General features: G+C 43.4%; 1 long non-coding RNA gene across 1 annotated transcript; it reads right to left on the bottom strand.

The window, feature by feature from the left end:
- Window positions 1–5631: 5631 nt before the first annotated feature.
- LOC131381156 (uncharacterized) lies at window positions 5632–12391 on the bottom strand. The gene is made up of 2 exons (XR_009209657.1): window positions 12261–12391; window positions 5632–5779 (listed from the first exon to the last, which is right to left on the bottom strand). It is a non-coding gene; the product is annotated as an uncharacterized LOC131381156 (long non-coding RNA).
- Between the last annotated feature and the right edge of the window lie 755 nt (window positions 12392–13146).

Raw genomic sequence — 13146 nt, forward strand, 5'->3', positions numbered from 1 at the left:
GAGTTTTAACCGTATAGTTTTGAGGTTAAAGGGGTCATATTCAGAACATGGCCAGGGCTGGTCCTAAGACTATGCACAGGGAAAGACAAGATGCGAATTTCACCTGTTTCACTGTTTTGTGTTCCGTTTCACAGTTGTTGAGAGCAATCCATGCATGAGGTAGGACATAGATGTGGAATTCAATTTCTCTTCCTATCAGCCAATGACGCACACCAGCTTCCCCCAGTTGTTATAAAATAACAAAGAGCTGGGTTTTCTTAAGCTGGCAGTAGCAGGACTTGATTGTTTAATCCCACTGTCAGCTCTACCTAATCATGGATAAGCTAGATATCCTTGTCTGAGCCTCAGTTTCCTTGTAAGATAGAGGTAATAATGGAACCTACCTCATACAACTCTTAAGAGAATTAAAGAGGATAATGAATGTAAAGCACTTAGGAAAGCTCTTGGCATGGTACACTCATAACGAAGATGAACTATTGTATTGTTACTTCCCAGTCTCCCTGGAAACCAAAGCTGTGGGCAAGCTGATGCTTGATGCAGATCCTAATGGCCAATCATGGCCTCTCCTCTGCTTTACAAAACACTGAATCTGAAATGTTTCAAGCTAGTGTTCTCGATAGGTTTCAGACCACCTGCATTCAAATCATAGCAAGGAATTATTTAAAATGTGGATCACTGGCCAGGGGTGGTGGCTCATGCCTGTAATCCCAGCACTTTGGGAGGCCAAAGCAGGTGGATCATTTGAGGTCAGGAGTTCAAGACCAGCTTGGCCAACATGGTGAGACCCTGTCTTTACTAAAAATGCAAAAATTAGCCAGGTGTGGTGGCGCACACCTGTAATCCCAGCTACTCCAGAGGCTGAGGCAGGAGAATTGCTTGAATCTGGGAGACAGAGGTTACAGTGAGCCGAGATCATGTCACTGCACTCCAGCTTAGGCGACTCCATCTAAAAAAAAAATGTGGATTACTAAGGCCGGGGTAATTCTTAAGAACACTGACATTTGAAAACTTCGGCCTTAAGCTTGCCTTACTGGTCATGGAATGACTTACCCAACCAGAGAGAAACTGTGGTGCCCAAAAGTGAAGAGTAGCAGAGGGGACCCGGGACCTGGGATCATGAGGCTAGCAGTGGACCCTGGACACTTGTGGAATGGAATTAACAAGAACTCCCTCATGGGGCCACAGCTAAATATATTCCATTAATTGATTAATGTACAATGTCACTTGTGTTATTATTTCAATTCCAAGAACCTAAATATAGAATTCCTACTTGGTGCTTCCAAAAGAAGACCATGTGGCCTAGTGATTTCCATAACAAAGGACGTCATTCATGAGAGTCTCATCCATTCATTCATTACCAAATATTTATTGAGTGTCTATTCTTTGCCAGGCACCATGCTGGCAATAAAACAGGGAACAAAGTAGCCACATCCCCTACCCTCTTGAGTAGAGGGCTCTGAAATATTCAGAAAGAAGGGATGGGAGAAATTTAAAGCAAAGCTTACAAAATCCAAAAACTAGAAAAGGACCTTCATGGTTACAAGCTCCAATTCCTTCAATAGAACTGGTGAAGAGACATAGAGAAGGAGATGAAGCAACTCCACGCCCAACTCAAGTCGGCAGCTAGGAAGTCACCTGCCCCTTAGTTCTCAGAACTCTTCTTACCCTGTTTGTTTTGCAAAGAAGCAAAACAAATAGGGAGTTGCTCTTTCTCTGTGTCATTGGAATGCTCTCTCGAGTTGACAGCAGCAAAATTGTTCCCACTTAATGCAGTTCTATTAAATTTTAATTTTTATCTTAATTTAAAAGCATGATATAAAACAGTTTACAGAGTGGAATCTCATTTTTGTAAAAAATATATATGTGGTGTTTGTGTGTGCATAGAAAAATGGCTGTATAAATGAAAGATTATCAATAGACAGCCCCTAGGGGCTAGGATTATGGGAGCTTTCAATTTTCTTCTTTATTTTCTTGGAACTTTCTCTGAACTTTCTAAATCTCCAAGAACACAAATTACAGTGCTTCTGTAAGAAATTAAAAGGTTGTTTCAAAAATAATGTTTGTTTTTTTCTTTTGAAGTCAGTGTGTTTTGCTTTTTTGACAGTAAATCCAATCTCATAGGAGGTTTCGAGAATCTTCTTGTCCAGATTACACCCAAAAGTTAAACTCATGAGAGACGCAGCATAAAATAGTGACCTATTGCCAGAACTGCTCTAAGATTTTTTCTTTTTTTTTTTTTTTTTTTTTTGTTTTAGTTTTTTTGAGATGGAGTCTCACTCTGTCACGAGGCTGGAGTGCTGTGGCATGATCTCGACTCACTGCAACCTCCAATTCCCTGGTTCAAGCCATTCTCCTGCCTCAGCCGCCCGAGTAGCTGGGACTACAGGCGCATGCCACCACGCCCAGCTAATTTTTTTTTTTTTGTATTTTTAGTAGAGACAGGGTTTCGCCATGTTGGCCAGGATAGTCTCGATCTCCTGACCTCGTGATTTGCCCACCTCAGCCTCCCAAAGTGCTGGGATTACAGGCATGAGCCACCGTGACCAGCCTCCTCCAAGATATTCTTAGGTGTACCAGGTGAAGACTAGCTGTGGTTGTGAATGAAATCAACTAATCTACAAATATTTCCAGACCCCTAACAAATACAAGGAATTGCATTGTGCCCTGTGTCAGGAGGTCAAACGCATGATCCTGATCTCCAAGAAACTTGCAATCTGGCTGAGCTACAAAGACGTAAACATATACAAAGTGGATTAACAACATGTGCCCAGAAGCGTGATATTGGGACACACGCCGTGTGCTGGAGTGGCAAAGGGAGTTTGTTTAGGAAGCCATGAGAGCCAAGAAGTGGACAGAAGGTAAAGGAGGCTCCTTTACCTCAGGGGTCTGGGCCTGAAGGCAGTGGGGACCCACTGTGGGTTTTTTCAGCAGGGCAGTGACGTGATGAGATCTGTATTTCGGGAAGATTAGGTCAGTGGAATGTACAGTCCTACTGGAGCAGGAAGAGACTAAAGAGAGAGGAAAACAATTGCAATAAAGGCCCAGTGGAAAGAACACTGGGTGTCAGGTCCGGCTCAGACACCAGGCAGGTCACTCTGAACATGCCACTTCTTCTGCCTGGCACCAGCTGCCTCCCCTGACAAGCGACAGAGTTAGGCTACGATCTTTAAGGTCCTTGTCAGCTGCTAAAATTCTTTAGTTCCATGATCCAGGTAGGAGTGCCAAAGGCCCGAACCAGTGTGCTGACAATGATGAGGGCAGAAAGGACCTTATTCCAGCAAATCCCTCACGGCAGACGCTACTAAATCATCTTCAACACAGGCACCCACACAGTGAAGTCATGTTTTTTTCTCCTACTCTTATTTTAACCCCATGGGAGGCTTTGCAACATTTTCTTTTTACTTTTTTTTTAAATTGAGATGTAGTTTATACACTATAAAATTTATCCGCTGAAAGTATACAATTTAGTGTTTTTAGTATAGTCACAAAGTTGTGCAACCATCACCATTAATTCCAGAATATTCATCACCCCAAAAAGAAATCAACTAACTAAAGCTAATGCCTTACCCATTAGCAGTCACTTCCCTTTTCCCTCCCCCAGACCCTGGCAACCACTCATCTGCTTTCTGTCTCTATGGGTTTCTTTATTTGCTGACATGTCATATAAATGGAATCATACAAGTAGACTTGTGTGTCATCTGGCTTCTCTTACTCAGCATCATCTTTTCTTTTCTTTTCTTTTCTTTTTTTTTTTGAGCCATAGTTTTGCTCTTGTCACCCAGGCTGGAGTGCCATGTCACGATCTCAGCTTACTGCAACCTCTGCCTCCTAGGTTCAAGCAATTCTCCTGCCTCAGCCTCCTGAAGTAGCTGGGATCACAGGCGCCTGCCACCATGCTCAGCTAATTGTTTTTTTTTTTTGTATTTTTAGTAGAGACAAGATTTCACCGTGTTGGCCAGGCTGGTCTTGAACTCCTGATCTCAGGTGATCCACCCACCTTGGCCTCCCAAAGTGCTGGACTTACAGGCGTGAGCCACTGCGCCTGGCCAGCATCATCTTTTCAAGGTGGTAGCATGTGTCAGTACCTCATTCCTTTTTATGGCTGAATAATATTCCATTGTATGGATATGCCACATATTGTTTACTCATCATCCATTGATAAATATGTGAGTGGTTTCCACTTTTTTTCCAGTGCAGTGAATCTTATTCTCTGGTTTACCAGCGAAAAGCTGTCACATGAGCTTCCATTATTTGAATTGCTTAAAAAGTGGAACTTGGGGGTGAAGGGGAGTGTGATCACTTCTGGACAGAACAATCCTGTCTTCATCTGCATTAATATTCATTCTGGTAAGTCTTACCAGAGATACTACTGGGGTAACTGAAACATTTGTACCTCCAAAAGAGTGTGTGACTTTAAGTGAAAATTGTTGAGCACCAAAGCCCATTCCATGGATTTTAAAATGCCACGGGATTAGGGGTAATCTTTAGCTTTTATGTTCTGCCAGTGAGAGGGCATTGAGTTTGTAGATTCCCAGGCATGACTGAAGCCAAGTCTCAGCTTATGTGGGACTCGCTTTTCATTCTGTAAACAACATACTCAGGCCTGTGCATATCAGAGTTTCAGCTTTACTTCTTTTCCCACAGTCCAAGCTGTTAATTTCCTCACTGTATTTTTATGAGTTAGAAAAACATGAAATATCACAGAACTGTGATTACAACATGACTTTAGATGTCCTTGTCTTTTCCTAAATCAAACTAAGAATAAGGCCAATAAGACAATTATCCAGTTGACATGAGCCCTCTGAGTTCAGACTTTTCTAAATGGGAGAGGAGGGGGAAAAATCCAACTCAGCTGTATGTTGTCTTCTTCTGGACGTTTAACACAATTTTTTTTTTTTTTTTTGAGATGGAGTCTCGTTCTGTCACCCAGGCCGGAGTGGAGTGGCGTGATTTCGGCTCACTGCAAACTCTGCCCCCTGGGTTCAAGCGATTCTCCCGCCTCAGCCTCCCGAGTAGATGGGATTATAGGTGCAAGCCACCATGCCTGGCTAATTTTTGTATTTTTAGTAGAGATGGGGTTTCGCCATGTTGGCCAGGCTGGTCTCGAACTCCTGACCTCAAGTGATCAACCCACTTTGGCCTCCCAAAGTGCTGGGATTACAGGCATGAGCCACTGCGCCTGGCCTATAATTTTAAAATTATCCTATATGCTAGCAAAAAGAGTAGAGAGTCTTAATTGAAAGCTTTATCACAAAAACAAAAATTTACTAAGTACCTACTATGTGCCAGAAAGAGTAATGGGTTCCATGGTGTCTTGTGATGTAATTGAAAAGATTTAGCCATTAAAACCATCAGAATTTGCCAGGGGCTGTGGGGAGGAGGGAATGGAAAGTGGCCGCTAATGGGTATGAAGTTTCTCTGGGGGTGAAGAAAATGTTCTAGAACCAGATAGTGGTGATAGTTGCACAACTTTGTGAATATACTGAAAACCACTGAAATGTACACTTTAAAAGGGTACAGAAATTTTATGGTATATACCATACCATAAAATTTAAAATAATTTTTAATAATTTGGAAAGTGAAATAATAATGACACATCATAGTACCATTAAAAGAAAAACTTCAACCAAGTTAAATTTAAAGGAGTTTAATTGAGCAATGAACAATGCATGAATCGGGCAGCCTCCAGTATCATGGCAGATTCAGAGAGACTCCAGCGATGATCGCTTCTCGGCCTTTTGACTAAGATCAAGTGTGAGACTCCAGGGATGACTCGGGTCTGAACAAATTCATAGACAAAAAAAAAAAAGGAAGTGATGTACAGAAATCGGAGGTGAGATTCCAAAACAGCTGGATCGGTTACAGCTCGGCGTTTGCCTTATTTGAACAGAGTGTGAACACTCAGCAGTGTGTGAGTGGTTGAAGTAAGGCTGCTGGGATTGGCCAAGACTCAGCAATTGTTACAGCTGCATACTCCTCAATTAGGATTTCAATCTTGTCATAATCCTAAATTAGGGTTTCAATTTGTTTCAAAGTTAGATTGCAGTTCGTCCACAAGGACTCAAATATGGAAGTAGGAAGTCCGGGGCCGGGCACGGTGGCTCATGCCTGTAATCCCAGCACTTTGGGAGGCCGAGGCGGGCAGTTCACTTGAAGTCAGGAGTTTGTGACCAGCCTGGCCACCATGGTGAAACCCTGTCTCTACTACAAATATAAAAATTCGAAAAATTAGCTGAGCGTGGTAGAGGGCGCCTGTAATCCCAGCTACTCAGGAGGCTGAGGCAGGAGAATCTCTTGAACCTAGGAGGCGAAGGCTGCAGTGAGCCGAGATCGTGCCACTGCACTCCAGCCTGGGCTACAAAGCGAGACTTCATCTCAAAAAAAAAAAAAAAAAGAAGAAGAAGAAGAAGCAGGGAGTCCTTTTCAGGCCATATCCATATTTAGTTTGCTTTAACAGTACTTTTTAAAGACTTAAAAAACACGCCTGGGGGTGAGGTAGAGCAGAGATTCTCTTTCAAAACAGTTTTGCTACTGAGCAAAAACTACAGTCAATTTCCCTGTCCTGTTGCCACTATCCAGATTGGCTGCCGCCCTCCCCTAGCTGTTCCCACTACAGGCCGCTGGCATCCCAAAACCCCCAGCTTTGTCTGGTTCAATGAACACCCCAGTCCACACACTGCAGTGGAACCTCTCTTAACTGCTTTGCCCCCAAGAATGTATGTTTCAAGAGAACGCTGCCTGGCTTACAACGTGATTTGGAAATACGCTGCTGGCTGTGTTTTATGCGTTTTATCAAGTGTTTTTACCTTTGTGCTAGCTGGGACCATGAAGGGCACAGTTTTAGAAGGTTGAAGTTAAATAATAATTTCACACCAGAAAATGTTCAGCAGGGGCCCCCAAGCAGCAAGCTGCCAGGCAATGGTCAATATTCTTGAACCCTGGAGGCAGCCGCACAGCCAGAATTTGCACAGTGGCCACTGGTAGAGTTTGGGGTTGGATAATATAGCAGTTAAGCCCAGGGTCTTTGGAGGCAAGCTAACTGATTGGCCATGTAGTCTTGGGCAAGATCATTGACCTCTCTAAACCTCAGTTTCCTCATCTGTAAAACGGGGATGATTTTACCTATAGGCATCCTATAGGTTTTGCGAGGATTACATGAGTAAATGAACATGAAGTGCTTAGACAGTGCTGAGCAGATGCTGCTGTTAGAATTATTATGACTTCCTGAGCTGTCGTTTTCTTACCATCCTTAAAGAAGGAAGGAAGGTGTTTGCCACATCTAACAAACTTCAAGGATGCTGGCAACTTCCCAGCTGGGTCTATTTTGATTGTCATCCCACTTAGACATGTCACATTCTAAACTAAGACATTTCAGCTAAGGGTCATGGGTCCAGGGACATTCTGGGGGAACTTAGTTGAGATTCCAGGGTGAAACCAACAAACCAGGTCTTCACATTCTGTCACTTTTCATTGTCTTTAGGCTTTAAGCAATTTAAGCCCCATTTACAGGTTCTCAGAGATCCGTGCCAGATAGCTCAGAAATCACATGAGGAGCTGGTTTAAAAGAGAAAATTCCTGGCCCCACCCAGGACTACTTCACGGAGCCTCTTGGGAGAGAATCTGCATTTCGACAGGCTCCTCGTTGCCTCTTCTGTGAGCTGGAGAGTCAGAACTGCAGCACCTGGGCCAAACACAGTGGCTCACACCTGTAATCCCAGCACTTTGGGAAGTCGAGGTGGGAGAATTGCTTGAGCCCAGGAGTTCAAGACCAGCCCGGACAACATGGCAAGATCCCATCTCTACCAGAAATAAAAAAATTAACCGGATGTGGTGGTGCACACCTGTGGTCCCAGATATTCGGGAGGTTGAGGTGGGAGGATCACTTGAGTCTGGGAGATTGAGGCTGCAGTGAGCTGTGATCACACCACCGCACTCCAGCCTGGGTGCCAGAGCAGATCCTGCCTGACTCAAAAAAAAAAGGCAAAAAGAACTGTAGCAGTTGGACTTGAGAAACTGACCTCTACAGCCCAAGGGCATAAAACCAAGTGCCAGGCTCACACAAGCACTGAAGACTCTTTTTTCTTTATGAATAGAAAAAAAAGACTAAATAAAATTGAAAAATAAACTTTCAAAGGCTAACCAAAAATCATGAATGAATAAATGAAGCAGCCACACGTATCTCGTTTCTTCTTTGCTGCCCCTCACCATGTTGTCCCTGAAGGGGAAAGCATTAATATTTATTGAGGGGATTCTTCCTCAGTACAAAAGTAACATGAGATCGATGCTTAAAACTCCAAAAACACAGAGAAACACTAAAGAAAAGACAAACAGGCTGGGTGTGGTGGCTCGTGCCTGTAATCCCAGCACTTTGGAGGCCGAGGCAAGCAGATCACTTAAGGTCAGGAGTTCGAAATCAACCTGACCAACATGGTGAAATCCCGTCTTTACTAAAAATACAAAAATTAGCTGGGTATGGCAGCAGGCACCTGTAATCCCAGCTACTTGGGAGGCTGAGGCAGGAGAATCCCTTGAACCAGGAGGTGGAGGTTGCAGTGAGCTGAGAGCGTGCCACTGCACTCTAGCCTGGGCAACACAGCGAGACTCCTCTCAAAAGAAAAGAAAAGAAAAGAAAAAAGAAAAGAGAAAAGAAAAGAAATACGTGAAATAAGGGGGATCATATATAATTGTTAGCTCCAGGGATACTTTAGAATAATGTATTTAAAACTGTTTTGTCTGGAGACTTAATGTATAGCATGGGACTATAGTACACTTGAAATTTGCTAACAGAGAAGATCTTAAGTATTCTCACCATACACACACATCCAAAAGTAACTATGGGAGGTTATGAATATGTTCATTAACTTGATTGTGGTAAGCATCTTGCAATGTTTATGTACATCAAGTCATTACATTCTGTACCTTAAATATATTCAATTTTACTTGTCAATTCTGTCTCAATAAAGCAGGGGGCAATACAATTTTTTTAATTTAGCATGCAAAAATTTTTTAAAAACATCAAAGCTGAGTCCACAGTGTTGATTTTACTTGTATAAAATATTTCTGCAAAATTTATCCTATCAAGATATTTGGTTCACTCCTGTCCCACCCTAGAAACCTGTCACACTTTCAGTTCAGGACCTACAGACCCATTGCAACCGGCCAGCTGTCTCTGCTCCCATGAGGGGAGGTCCCAAGTCATCAAAGCGGACACTGTCCCTAAGGTCAGCTGTAACCTTCCATTGGAGTGTCTTCTTGTTATTATGAAACATAACTAAGGCTGGGCATGGTGGTCACACCTGTAATCCCAGCACTTTGGGAGGCCAATGTGAATGGATCACCTGAGGCCAAGAGTTCGAGACCAGCCTGGCCAACATGTGAAACCCCCATCTCTACTAAAAATACAAAAATTAGCTGGGCGTGGTGGCCATGCCCGTAATCCCAGCTACTCAGGAGGCTGAGGCACCAGAATTGGATGAATGCAGGAGGTTGAGGTTGCAGTGAGCCAAGATCGTGTCACTGCACTCCAGCCTGGGCAACAGAGCGAGACTCTGTCTCAAAAAAATAAAAAGACAAACAGAAATCATTGCTCAGAAGCCACTGCTGTCAACAGTTTTTGAGGTTCTTTCTGGCCTTTTACATAATGTGTATAAATACACAATTATTTAACAAAAACCTCATTTATACACAGACTACTCTTTTTTTAATTTGAGCCTGCTCTTTTTTAAAAAAAAAGCTTAGCAAGGCACTATGAATATTGTCTCAGGTCAACAAATTCTTTTTCACCATAGTTTTAAACGGCAGCATAGTGTTCCACCATAGATATGCTGGGATATTTAATCCCTGTTCAATCACTGAATATTCAAGCTCAACAATTAATTAAAAATAAAATAAGGCCAGGGGCGGTGGCTCAAGCCTGTAATCCCAGCATTTTGGGAGGCTGAGGTGGGTGGATCACCTGAGGTCAGGAATTAGAGACCAGCCTGGCCAACGTGGCGAAATGCCGTCTCTACTAAAAATACAAAAATTAGCTGGGTATGGTGGTGCATGCTTGTAATCCTGGCTACTCAGGAAGCTGAGGCAGGAGAATTGCTTGAACCTGGGAGGCAGAGGTTGCGGTGAGCTGAGATCGTGCCACTGCACCCCAGCTTGGGTGACAGAGTGAGACTCCATCTCGAAAAAATAAAATAAAATAAAATATGGCAGATTCTAATTCATAGGCCTTTGGTAGACATCTGTCATTTTTTAAGCTCTACAGTTGACTTCAATCAGTAGCCAGGATTGATGGCTATCATGAAAGACTACTTCTAGAATATTCTCAGGAAACCTTTAGAATTGGAACACGAATAAGGAAAATTTCCAGGCCCTGAGGACATCAGCAAATCTGGATTATATAAACCCCATTAATTCCAGGGTGAGCAGTGCTGTCACACATCACAAAAGGAAAGACTACTACTCCTTTTGTCCTTGTCACAAGTGGACTGACTTGATCCAATGCCCCTAAGATGGTGCCAACTTCATTTCTGATGAACAGCCACTTTGAAAACTGTACCGTGAGGCTCTGCCAACTGGAACGACTTGTTTTTATCATTTTTTTCTCTCTCTTTCATTGCTTCATTTAATTGCCAAGCTATGACTGGAGTTTGTCGTGTCTTTGGGGCTCAGGTGTACAAGGAATTCCTATAAATTAAAAAATATATTCAAGAAAGCTCAGAGTTTATGAAATTATATGCAACTTAGCTTGATATTAGTCTAATGCCCATCTCAATGTCTTCTTGAACGTATAACAAAGAAAAGGTGATTTTTAAAAGTTAAAATTGGTTCAGGCCAAGCATGATGGCTCACATTTATATTCCCAGCACCTTGGGAGGCTGAGGCAGGCAAATTGCTTGAGCTCACGAGTTCAAGACCAGCCTGGCCAATATGATGAAACCTCATCTCTACAAAAAATACAAGAAGTAGCTGAGTGTGGTGATGTGCGCCTGTGGTCCCAGCTACTTGAGAGGCTGAGGTGGGAGGATGGCTTGAGCCCAGGTGGCGGAGGTTGCAGTGAGCCGAGATTGCATCACTGCACTCCATCCTGGATGAAAGCCTTGTCTCAAAAAAAGAAAAAAGTTAAAATTGATTCAAAGGGAGTTGGTGACAGCTCCTTATAGGGTCAGTCTTGGTTGCTTCTCTATTCCCTACAATTTCTATCATGATCTCAAATAGGCCACACATGTTTGTTTAAAGAGTTCATGCCTGCATGAATGAATGAATAAATGAAGGAATGAACTAGGAGATGGCTTTCTATCCCATTTTAAGCCATACAATATAGATGATCTGAATTACTTTGCTGTCCTGCAGATTTGGCCTTGGTTTCCAAAGACCACCCCAGTCGTAGCCCCCGATTGCTTAAAAACTCAAAATAGCCACTGCTTTTATCCAGACCTACAATTCTGTCCACAGAACCATAAGCCCATAGAAATATGCTACCGGCCCAGTCTCCCCCAAGGAGGTGTCCGGCAAAATGAAAAGCATGGCATTCTTTACCACTTTCAGGTTGAGGGGCCATCTCCAAGGTCACACTAATTCATTTGCTACAGACACTGTGGCTGCCTTTAAACCTTGGGCTAGAAAAAGCCTCCTTTATTCTCCAGTCACCTCGTCTATGCTTTTCCCAGCCTCTCCGTGGGATCAGCAGTGACCACTTCCTTGTACCAAACTGCACTGCCCCAACAGAATGCCAGCCTGATTTACCAGGATCCGCAAAGCAAGTGTTCCTTTCTGTGTATTTTTTATGGATAAAAAGAAACAAAATGATTCCTCTGTCACCAAGCTTTGCCATCGGTTTTTGGGGTGGTGCATCCCACTGTGGGGTCCAGGAAGATCATATTCTCTCTGGGGCATTTCAAAATCGGACTCCGCCACTCACTGTCCCACGTTCTGGGAGCACTTCCCCACATCTGAATGTGTTTCCTTGCCCCAACTTTTACTTTCACTTTTGCTCCAGCTAAATAATTATATAAAGAAAAAAATGTATAATTTCTCTTTCTTTCTTTTTTTTTTTTTTTTACCATGTAATTTCGTTTTTCGTGCTGAACTCCTACAAAGCCTCAGCCCTTCTCCGATTTTTGTTTGGACCAAACATAAACGCTCTTTTTTATAAAATAAATTGTGCTCTATGCTTGCTTGCCAATGTGCCCTGATTGCTGATTGTTCTAAAATTACTAGTCTGTCTTCCCTTGTAAACCCCCAGATGAAGACACCCACTTCTGACTCACCTAGCTGTGGTCGCCTGCAGCCAGGTGCCTCCAAAATGGGGCTGGCGGTGACAATAACCATTTCCCAGCTTTTAGAAAGAGATGACGGAGCTCTGTTGTAGTGTCTGAGCCACAACTCAAGAAGGTAATGAAACAAAGCATTAACATTCCAAAATGGAAGGCCGGGGGCGGTAGCTCACACCTGTAATCTCAGCACTTTGGGAGGCCAAGGCAGGCAGATCACTTGAGGCCAGGAGTTCAAGACCAGCCTGGCCAACATGGAGAAACCCCATCTCTACTAAAAATACAAAAAAATTAGCTGGGTGTGGTGGGGCTTATCTGTAGTTCCAAGTACTCTGGAGGCTGAAGCAGGAGAATCACTTGAACCCAGGAAGCAGTGGTTGCAGTGAGCTGAGGTCATGCCTCTGCACTCACTCCAGCCTGGGGGACAGGGCAAAACTCCGTCTCAAAAAAAAAAAAAAAAAAAAAAATCCATAATGAAGAATGATCCATGTTTGCATTCATCTTGCCTCTATTGAAAGACAAAATACTGCATTTAGAGGGAACTGCATCCTGGGGATGAGAGTAACAGCTCTAGTTTGTGGTGTGCTGACTCGGTGCCCACACTGTGTTAAATGCTTTGCAGGCATTACATAATTTACATGGTATCTACCATCACTATCTCCATTATCCAGGTGAGGAAATGAGGCAGGAGGTTAGGTGACTTGCCCAAGGCACACAGCTGGTGAAGGGAAGGGCTGCGATTCCAACCCAGGCCCTGGGGCTGCAGAACCTGACGCTGCCTCTGCAGAAACAACAGGATCATAACCAGACCCCAGTAGCCCAGGCTCCCCAGGCCCCAAGGCTCGGCCGCAGCTGGAACTGCAGAGTGCTTCATGACATCAAA

The sequence above is a fragment of the Hylobates moloch genome, unplaced genomic scaffold (assembly GCF_009828535.3).
Source record: "Hylobates moloch isolate HMO894 unplaced genomic scaffold, HMol_V3 SCAFFOLD_14, whole genome shotgun sequence".
NCBI classification, from domain to species: domain Eukaryota; kingdom Metazoa; phylum Chordata; class Mammalia; order Primates; family Hylobatidae; genus Hylobates; species Hylobates moloch.